Source organism: Chenopodium album, chromosome 18, assembly GCF_948465745.1.
Source record: "Chenopodium album chromosome 18, dcCheAlbu1.1, whole genome shotgun sequence".
Lineage (NCBI taxonomy): Eukaryota > Viridiplantae > Streptophyta > Magnoliopsida > Caryophyllales > Amaranthaceae > Chenopodium > Chenopodium album.
In genome coordinates, this window is record NC_137851.1 from 4,894,381 (window position 1) to 4,904,097 (window position 9,717).

Genomic DNA, 9,717 nt, shown 5'->3' on the forward strand with positions numbered 1-9,717 from the left:
TACAGTAACTAGTACATGTACGTATGATCCCGTCAAAAAAAATAATAAAAATATGTACATATGAAAAAATTAAGTATATTAATGGTGAAGCTAACTTTGTATAGCTAATTAAGTACTCTATTTAAGTGCAGTATGTACCAATTTTTGTCTTGATTCACATGCGTCCTCTACCAATACATGCATTTTTTTTCTTCTTTGAAGTAAAATCAATTACAAGTACTACTATTCAATTCATTTCTCCTTAATAACGGTGAAAAACTCCAAATATACTACTGTAATAGAAACAAACGAAGAGAGTAAGTAGCATAGATATATTATACGATGAAAATAAGAGAAGCACTAATATACGTAGATTAGTTTACATAAAAATTGTCGGGAAATTATTGATTAAGTTACAAAAAGCAAAGTATTTATACAGAGAAGTTGTAGGTTTCGAAAGCTATTTAAGTACACAAAGTGTACAGTGATTGTTACAAGCAAAGTTGGAAGGTTAAGCAGCAGCTAGGCTTGCTAGACGGTGATAGCTTGAATGACACTGGTGCTAGCCAAACTGTGTATTATGAAGGTAACGACGATGGTTGTCATAAGCTTGGGAACGGGAACAGCGACAACATAGCATAAGTGGAAGACCTTAGCACCTAGCAAAGAAAGGTATGAAGATACTCAAAGACCAAAACTCAAATAATGAAATAAGATGAACCAAGGTAAAACTGTGCAACTTTTGTATACCATGACAATTCAAAAGATAAAGAAGTCATAGGGAAATTCTTCTCCTGAGGTCCCTTCTTGGCTTCAATCACCCAATCATCCAAGTAATTAGTCAAGTTTTTCAGGGTCATCGCGTTAAATACAGTATTACTCTCCAGACCTTTCACATTAATCAGCTTTATACCCTTCAACAAGTGACGCCAACATCTAAGATTCTGAGAGCAGTAACAATTTGGTCTTCAGCACCAAACATTTCAGTAGCCCCTGCAACAATATTAAAATTTCAACTCATACTCTGCATTAGTAGAATCTTTTCGCAAAGCATTCATGCATTCCACAAACCATACACAATTGAGCAATTGCACATCTGATAATTTAAAACTTGTCACTGCAATGCATACCAATAGAAAGTAAGTGATGACAAAAAAAGACGGCACACCTTCAAAACGTCAGGAGAAAGAAAAAGAAGCTGTAATGACATAATCCTAGGACGCAAGTTCCAGAATAAGCCATCTAAAAGAGCTGCATAGTTTATTGATGTAAATACATTCATAAACAACTTCATATCGTCGAGTTCAAAGGGAGGAAACTGTATTCCGATATAGTCATCAGCATTGAAGGAAATTTCCCTGCCCTGACAAACCAAGAAAAATATTATCACAAAATAACCAAAGGAATAATCAAAATAGCAATTACAAAGTTGAAAGACAGACGTACTGATTAAGGAACCATCCAAATAGTCAAGTCTTGAAATCTGAAATCTCTGAGAAAGTTGTACAACCTCATGAACCATAAACTGTCCATATCTTCAAGACAGGAAGAGAGAAGTGCTGTCCGATAATCAGCAACACTGTTTGAGTATAAGCGAGGCATGGTCTGCCCACAATATTTAAATGAATGTACATTAGGTGTATCAAACTCCGCTTCCATCAGCTTCATACAGTTGTAAATACATATCTCCTTCAGAGCTTGACTTGAGAGTTTAATAACTTCTTGCAATATGCATCCACCCAAATGCAGATTCTCAAGCAGAGGAAAGGATGTAATCATGTTTTGTAGCCACTTTGCATCAACGGGAATACCCCGCAAAGACAAACGTTTCAGATTTTGGCAGACAGAACTGATAATGATTTTACATACCATTGTTTCTTCACCACCATTATGAAAAGTGATTTCGAGTTCTATTAATGTTGGCACCTCTATGCTAAACTTTTTGTCTTTGACGTCTCTATGTAAATTGTTGTACACCATCTTCTCGAGTTTATCATGATCACATATTTCAAGATTCTCAAAACCCACACAGTTCATCAAAAAGAATACTTTCATTGAACGACAACAGAAAATGAGGTCTTGAATTGTATCCTCATCTATAGAGACACCAATAAGACACAGTTCAACTGAAGAGGATAGCTTAACAACATTCCTATCAAGACGGCTACTTAATAGAACACGACCTTGAAAATTTAAAACGGTTAATGACTCCATTGTAAATAAAATCTTAGACAGATCATGTCGTCTTCCATGTCCTGCACGAATACACACATTTAACTCCTGAATACGAGTACCAGCAAGCAATTCCTCCATGTATCAACACGAGGAGCCAACTTGTTGCTCACAAGAGTTATACTAAGAGAACTTGTTCACACGAAGATTATTTTCACGAAATCCACACAGTTTCTTATCAATGTAGCTCATGAAGTCGACTCTTTGATTAAAAATCTTACGACGCCCGTCTTTAGGAATACTTTTCAGCTTTGGATTAATTACACGCAAATCTTTTCCGAAATACCCTTGAGAACAATCAAGGATGGGGAATGTTTCCAAAACATATTTCCATCTCTTAGATATCACACTCAATTGAACAGCTTCTTTTGTGTAAAGATAAGAAAATATATGGTGAAGAATGAAGTCGGGTAGTTTGGATATTCGATCAATACAGGTTTTTCCCTCATCATCCATCTCTCTCAATTTTTAAGTTACTCAGACTAAAAAAAGTTATTCAGACTGAAAAATGTTGCACAACAAAAGAAGCATTCAAACCCCCATTAATCCAGAATCTGTAATAAAATGCAAATATACTCTTTAATACCAATACTTGTATCATTTTATGTTATTAACACACAAATTTAACTGAAATTGAAAAAAAAAAAAAAAATTACCTTTCAATTTGTTGAATTTTATGGAATAGTGATAGTCTGAGAGGAGAGAAAGAGTCCAAGAGAGCAAAGGAAAGATTGATAGAAACACCCAATTTTTTGTTCAATTTATGTAAGAGTAATATTAGGTGAATAATTTAGGTAAAATTACTATAAATATGTGAGTATGGAAGAGGTGAGGATCATGTGACAAGAGATATATAGAAAGAACAGTATATTTTTGTTTATAAAAAATGTTGCATTTAAATATGATCAATCATAAGAAGTACGAGTAGGTATTCGGTGAATCATGCATGAGTTAACAAATCAAAGTAGGTATTCGGTGAACAAACAACCCCTCGTCGCCCATCAAGTAAATCATCCAAAGGGGTGTTTCTAATTGTACAGAGATCTTTAAAAGTATTACTAGCCAAGAATAAGTGTTCCACAAAAATTTAAAAGGTTGTGTAGCAACTCTGGAATAACTACTACGGGTAGATGGTGATAGCTTGAGTAGTACTGATGCTAGCCAAACTCGGGATTTGAAAGGTAATTAATATCATAGGCGGTGACAAATTTTGGGAAGGGGAGAAACGACCACATAGCATACCTGAAAGAGCTGCTACATTTACTTGGATAACATGAATAGTAGATTACTATATTAGTACTTGTAAGTTTGTCAACAAGGTGTTTTTTCTTAGATAAAACCATCATTATATTAGCTTTTATTTATAGATAGACAATAGTTCAAAGCTAATACATCTTCCACAACCAACGGACATCCCCAAACCCACTCTTATAGGGCAATCAAGGGGGTTAAGGCTGTGCCGTGGCATGAACAACTTCAGCAGCTTCTCTGAAACATGTAAATGCTCACCTAAATCAAAACATTTAGCAAATTTTAAGCTTCCCTTACTATTACACCTAAGTCCCATACTAACAACCTGCAAACAGTCGCTTTGAAAAATTTTATAGCACAGGAATTGCTGTGCAGAGCCATCAGAAGGTCAAGCACAATTGCCTTTTCTTCGACAATGTTAGCATACAAAGATTGCTTCAACTGCTTAGAGATAGTCCGTTGTACAGACCCCCACTATGGTATCTAATTACAATTCCCATGCCAACTCCCACCTCGATCTCCAAAGCAAGTACCATACATCAGTATTCACCTCCTGCTTACCAGCCACAGAAGGATGCCAAACTGCATCAGACCTCTTTGCTACCATATTCCCAGCAGGTTTATTCCTCTCATTCACAGGTTTATTCTACTCTTTTTTTACTTCCAAGATTTTTTTTTTTTTTTATCCACTCTACCCATCCCACTACATCTCCAAAGCAAGCCTTCCAAACACTAGCAGCGTAAGGACATCACCACATCGCATATATTCTCGCTTCTACTATACCACACCTCACATAAGGTGTTGTTACTGTACAATATTAGCATATTACCAAGACAATTGAAAAGATAAAGTTTCTACTTTGAGATGTTCACAAGATTTAACAGTTTTCTGGGCTTCAATCACCCAATCATCCAAGAAATTAGTCAGCTTGTTCAAGGTTATCGCATTAAACACAATATTACTCTTCAAACCTTTCGCGTTAATTAGCTTTATGTCCTTCAATGAGTGACGCCAACATTCAAGATTCTGAGAGCAGTAACAATTTGGTTCTTCTTTAGCCACCAAACCTTTCAGTATTCCCTGCAACAATATTTTACAATTCAACATTTTAACTCATCCCCGGTATTAGTAGAAGCTCTTCTCAAAGCATTCATACGTTTCTTAAACAGTTAAACCATGAACAACCGAGCAAGGAGCATTTAAGATGCATAACCGATAACTTGTTATTAGTCAATTGCAAACCAATATATAAAGTGATAGATAGGAGGGAGAAATGAAGGCATACCTTCAAAAATTCAGGAGAATAATAATTAAGCTCTAAAGACAATATTCTGGGACGCAAGTTCCAAAATAAGGCATCTAAAAGAGCTGCATAGTTTACTGATGTCAATGTATGCGTAACCAACTTCATAATGTTGAGTTCCAAGGGAGAAAACTGGATTCCCACATAGTCCTCAACATTGAAAGAGATATCCTTATCCTGACAAAACAAGAAAAATATTGTCCAAAATAAGCATAAGAATATAATCTTCAAAATGGAATTATATAACCACTACAAAGTTGAAACGCAGACATACTGATGTAGCAGTCATACAAAAAGTCAGGTCCTGAAATTTGTTATCTTTGAGAAAGTTGTTCAACCTAAGGAACCATAAACTGTCCATATTTTCAAGACGAACAGAAAGCTCTGCTGTTCGATAAGCAGCAACACTGCTTGAATATAAGTGAGGCATGGTCTTCCCACGATACACAAATGAATGTACATTAGGTGTATCAAACTCTGCTTCCACCAGTTTCTTACAATTGCAAACATGCATCTCCTTGAGAACTTGACTTGAGAGTTTCATAACTTCTTGCAATATGCAACCACCTAAAAACAGATGCTCAAGCAGAGGAAAGGATGTATTCATGCTCTGTAGCCACTTTGCATCTATGGGAATGCCGCATAAAGACAAACGTTTCAAATTTTGGCAAACAGAACTGACAATGATTTCATATGCTCTCTTTTCTTCATCAACACTACAAAAATCGATTTCTTTTAATGTTTGCACCTTAATGCTAAACCTTTTGGCTTTGAAGTCTTTATGAGGATGGTACACCATCTTCTCCAGCTTATCATGATCACATATATCAAGATTCTCAAAACCTAAACAGTTCTTTAAAGAAAATACTTTCATTGAATGAATGGAGAAAATGAGATCTTGAATTGTTTCCTCATCTATAGAGACATCCCTAAGACAACCAAAGAGCATAGCTTAACAGCATTCCTGTCTAGACGGCTGCTTAATAGAAGGCAGCCTCTTAACGTTAGAATGGTTAACGATTCCATTGTAAGTAACTTCTTAGACAGGTCATAGAGTCTTTCTCTTCCCATAGTAATATACAGATCTAATTCCTGAATACACAAATCAGCTACCAGGTCCATCCACGTATCAACACAAGGGGTCAAATCACTACTCACAAGGGTATTATGAAGAAAAAACTTCTTCACACAAAGATTCTCCTCACGAAACCGACAAAGCTTCTCATCAACATAGCTCATGAACTTCAATCTTCGATTAAAAATCTTACGACGCTCATCTTTAGGAATCCCAAGCTCCTTCGGATTAAGTATATCCAATTCTCTTCCGAAATACCATTCATTACAATCAAGGATGGGGAATGTTTCCCAAACATATTGCCACCTCTTGGATATAACACCCGTTTGAGCAGCCTCTTTTGTTGAAAGATATGACAATATATGGTGAAGAATGAAGTCAGGTAGTTCCGAGATTCGATCAATTGAACTTGTTCCATCACCCATATCTCTATTCAAACATCCAAATAAACATCTCATCTCTCAAATTAAGTTATTCAGATATATCTTATATTCTTAACCATACTCAAAAGCACAAAACTAGACAAGTTTGCATTAGAAGAAAAACAATCAAACATCAAACCCCAATTATCCAGACCAATTATTCTGTAATAACATATCCAACAACGATTCTATTCAGCTTTAATCTTTTCTATATCACAAATTGTTAACCTTTTCTAACTCAACAATCCAACATATTATATGATATATGAAGATTGACATATGATTCTTTCAAGAAGATAAACTAAATTACCAATCAAACAATTATTGGGTCAAATTTAGATTATTACAAAAAACAAAATTCCAAAAACTAACTTAAACTTCATATTCCAAAGATCAGATATTTGATCATCCAAGATTTCTAACAAGTTTTTTAAAAAAGAATCTGCAACCCCCTTTTTAATTTATTTGAGAAAAATGGGACTTGGGATTTGGAAACAACTGAACAAGATTAGAACAACATCACAATTATTCGCAAAATTGCAATTCGAATGGTTTCCTAGCATAATAATCATCTGTTAGGAGTAAATTGATAATATATAAAATTTAAATAATTGACCATCACAAATAAAAAAAAATCATCTTCACAAAATTATACAACCAAGTTTCTTCAGTAAAATTAAAATCGAGAGAAGCTATTAATTCGATAAAACAAAATACGGAAATACTCAAATACCTGGAAAAATACAGAGGTTTTTTCTCGGTTGCCGGGTAAATTAGATGAAGGGTGTTTGGTAATGATAAGCGTTTTAAGCTAAAGTTAGCGGTTTGGGCCTCAATAGAGGTTTGACTGCTGCAATCCGCTCTTTCACAAGTATTTGGTAACAAGAGGTAAACCGGGTAATTAATTTGCGTTGGTGGAGTAGTTTAATCCAAAGTTACCCTCATACGAAGTACAGACTACGGAGTATATAATAAATAGAGTTTAAAACACACTTCTAATTTTCGAAGAAAGAAGTATTGTATTCTGCAATTGTCATGCTCTTTAAAAAAACAAAGAAAAAGTTCATTTGGAATTAAGATTGGATCATATCAAATTTTGATGAAATGAGACTCGAAAAGGGGTCTAAGATACTTTATAAATTTTGATATCATCATAAAATTCGAAAAGTATACATTTCACTTAAAAATAAGTCACCATAATAATTTGTTATGCTCCATGTTTTAACCCTAAAAGCCATCTTAATTTGCACCATTCAAAACGAATCCTTTTAACGTTAAGCTTAAGCCGTTTTATACAAAACCACAAACGATCTTGCATACTTAACCCTATACTAGTAAAAACAATTTAAAACATAATCATCAATCAAACAATATGAAACCAAAAAACATACTGAAAAATAATAGCAAGTCAACAAACAATACCTTAAAATGGCCCATATTACATTTTTTTTTTTTTTGGTAAGTAAGTGAGCAATGCAATTTCTAAAGTTGGCAAATATTTTGCCAAACTTTTCTTCCTACAATTTATAACTTCCGAATTTCCGGAACATCCATAGGATACATTTGAATGCAATCCTTCCAAGGCCCAAACCCATCAATTTTTGGATCAATATTTCTATTACACTTCAAAACTATACTATTACACTTAAATCCACTTCCAAATGCTATTTGCCAAACACTTTCTCCCTTCTTCATTTTTCCTTTAGCTTCTATGTAACTCAACTCATACCAAATAGAAGAAGATGATGTGTTTCCAAACCTATATAGATTCATTCTAGAAGCTTCCACATCTTGGGCCGACAAACGAAGCGCCTTTTGGATCTCTTCAATCACGGCCCGACCACCCGCATGGATACAAAAATGATCAAAAGCCTTGTTAAAATTTGGTATGTAGGCCTTAATTTTTTTATGACTTAATATTTTTCGGGCTACATAATTATATGCAAATTTAAGCTTTTCTGATAAGGGCAAGACTAATGGCCCAAGTGTAGTGATATTTAACGTGAGTGCTTCCCCGGCTACCACCAACAAGTCCTTGGATAGTGCAATTCCCAATCTACCCTCCTCGTCTTCTTGTTGCATCACACTCGTGTAGGATGCATCATTAGCCCCTATATGGGTTCGAATCGTATGAAGGAGTTGGTACTTGGCGCGATATCTTTCTTCCCTTTTGTTAGTTAACAAAAGGGAGCTACAACCCAGTCTAAACAGGCATCCTGGAACGGTCATGGACCGTTCTAAGCCCATGTAACAATTAGGGGTTAAGATTTCCGTGCTAACAACAAGTGCATAAGAATTTGGCATAACTTGTAGGAGTCTTTTAGCCAAGTCTAATGAAATTGCACTAGCACTACAACCCATACCCGAAAGGCTAAAAGTTTTTGTACAACTTCTTAGCTTATATCTATTCATTATCATAGATGACAAAGACGGAGTAGGGCAAAAAATGCTACAATTAGTGATAAGTATGCCAATATTGTTGGGTCTAACCCCGGTCTTTTTAAGAAGCTCGTCGATAGAAGAGAAGATAACTAGATGAGCTTCATCATGTGTCCTAGAAAATGAGGGTTCCGGAGGTATGAATTGTAGCGCGGGAGGAAGCCCCGTCTCATCTCCTAGTCCCGCCCTCTCAAGAATACGCATTTGAAAACGCGCAACTTTTGGATTGTCTTTAAAGACTATCATAGCATGCTCAATAAAGGTTGAAAATGGGACTCGTAGTGTTGGTGGAGGTTTATAGCATGCATAGTCTAAGAGGTAGATAGTTCTTTTCTTAGATTTAAGGTAAAAAATGAGTACTAAGAGAATGAACAAAGTTGTTGGTAAAAAAGCATTGGATGATTTGAAGGAATTAAGGTAGTGCTCAATCTTAACAAAGCTAAACTCCATTCTCCCTCTTTTCTTTTCTTATTATGTTAAAAGGAAATGCTAAAGCTTTGCCTAGATTAGGCAATATATAAGTGGTGTGAGCGTAATATAAGAGGGAATGCTAAACCTAGATATTGCCTATATATAGGAGTTGGAAGGAGGGTGATAGGAAATACTAGGGCCTAGTTAGGCCATAAATAGAAGGTAGGTGGAAACGTAAAAAAAAGGAATGAAACATACTTTAACTGTTAAAAAATCGTTGCGCTATTTCTCTTTTAAAGGGTAAACTTTAATAGAGAGTACACTACTCCATCAATATTTTTTTGAGTGTCCTATTTTAACAGAGAGCCTGTTCTTTTCAGCTTAATTTCAGTTCAGTTCAATTTGGTTCAGTTCATTTCGTAATTTTCTTCTCTCATAAACAATTCAATTCAGTTCACTTCATCTCCAATCAGTTCAGTTCAGTAAATCAGAACAGGCCCTGAGTATGTATGATAAGGTAGAAGTTTGATCAATAGTTCATAGTTCATATTTCATTATCAAGAAGTATAAATTATTAAAAGTTGATATTTGAAAGTTAAACATT

At 35.0% G+C, this 9,717-nt stretch overlaps 2 pseudogenes across 1 annotated transcript; both read right to left on the reverse strand.

The window, feature by feature from the left end:
- Positions 1–3,350: 3,350 nt before the first annotated feature.
- LOC145592795 (F-box/FBD/LRR-repeat protein At5g56420-like) lies at positions 3,351–6,953 on the reverse strand (annotated as a pseudogene). The gene is made up of 3 exons (XR_014102488.1): positions 5,041–6,953; positions 4,749–4,943; positions 3,351–4,543 (listed from the first exon to the last, which is right to left on the reverse strand). The product of XR_014102488.1 is annotated as an F-box/FBD/LRR-repeat protein At5g56420-like (transcript).
- A 747-nt stretch (positions 6,954–7,700) lies between these two features.
- On the reverse strand, positions 7,701–9,220 carry LOC145592796 (3-ketoacyl-CoA synthase 5 pseudogene; annotated as a pseudogene).
- Between the last annotated feature and the right edge of the window lie 497 nt (positions 9,221–9,717).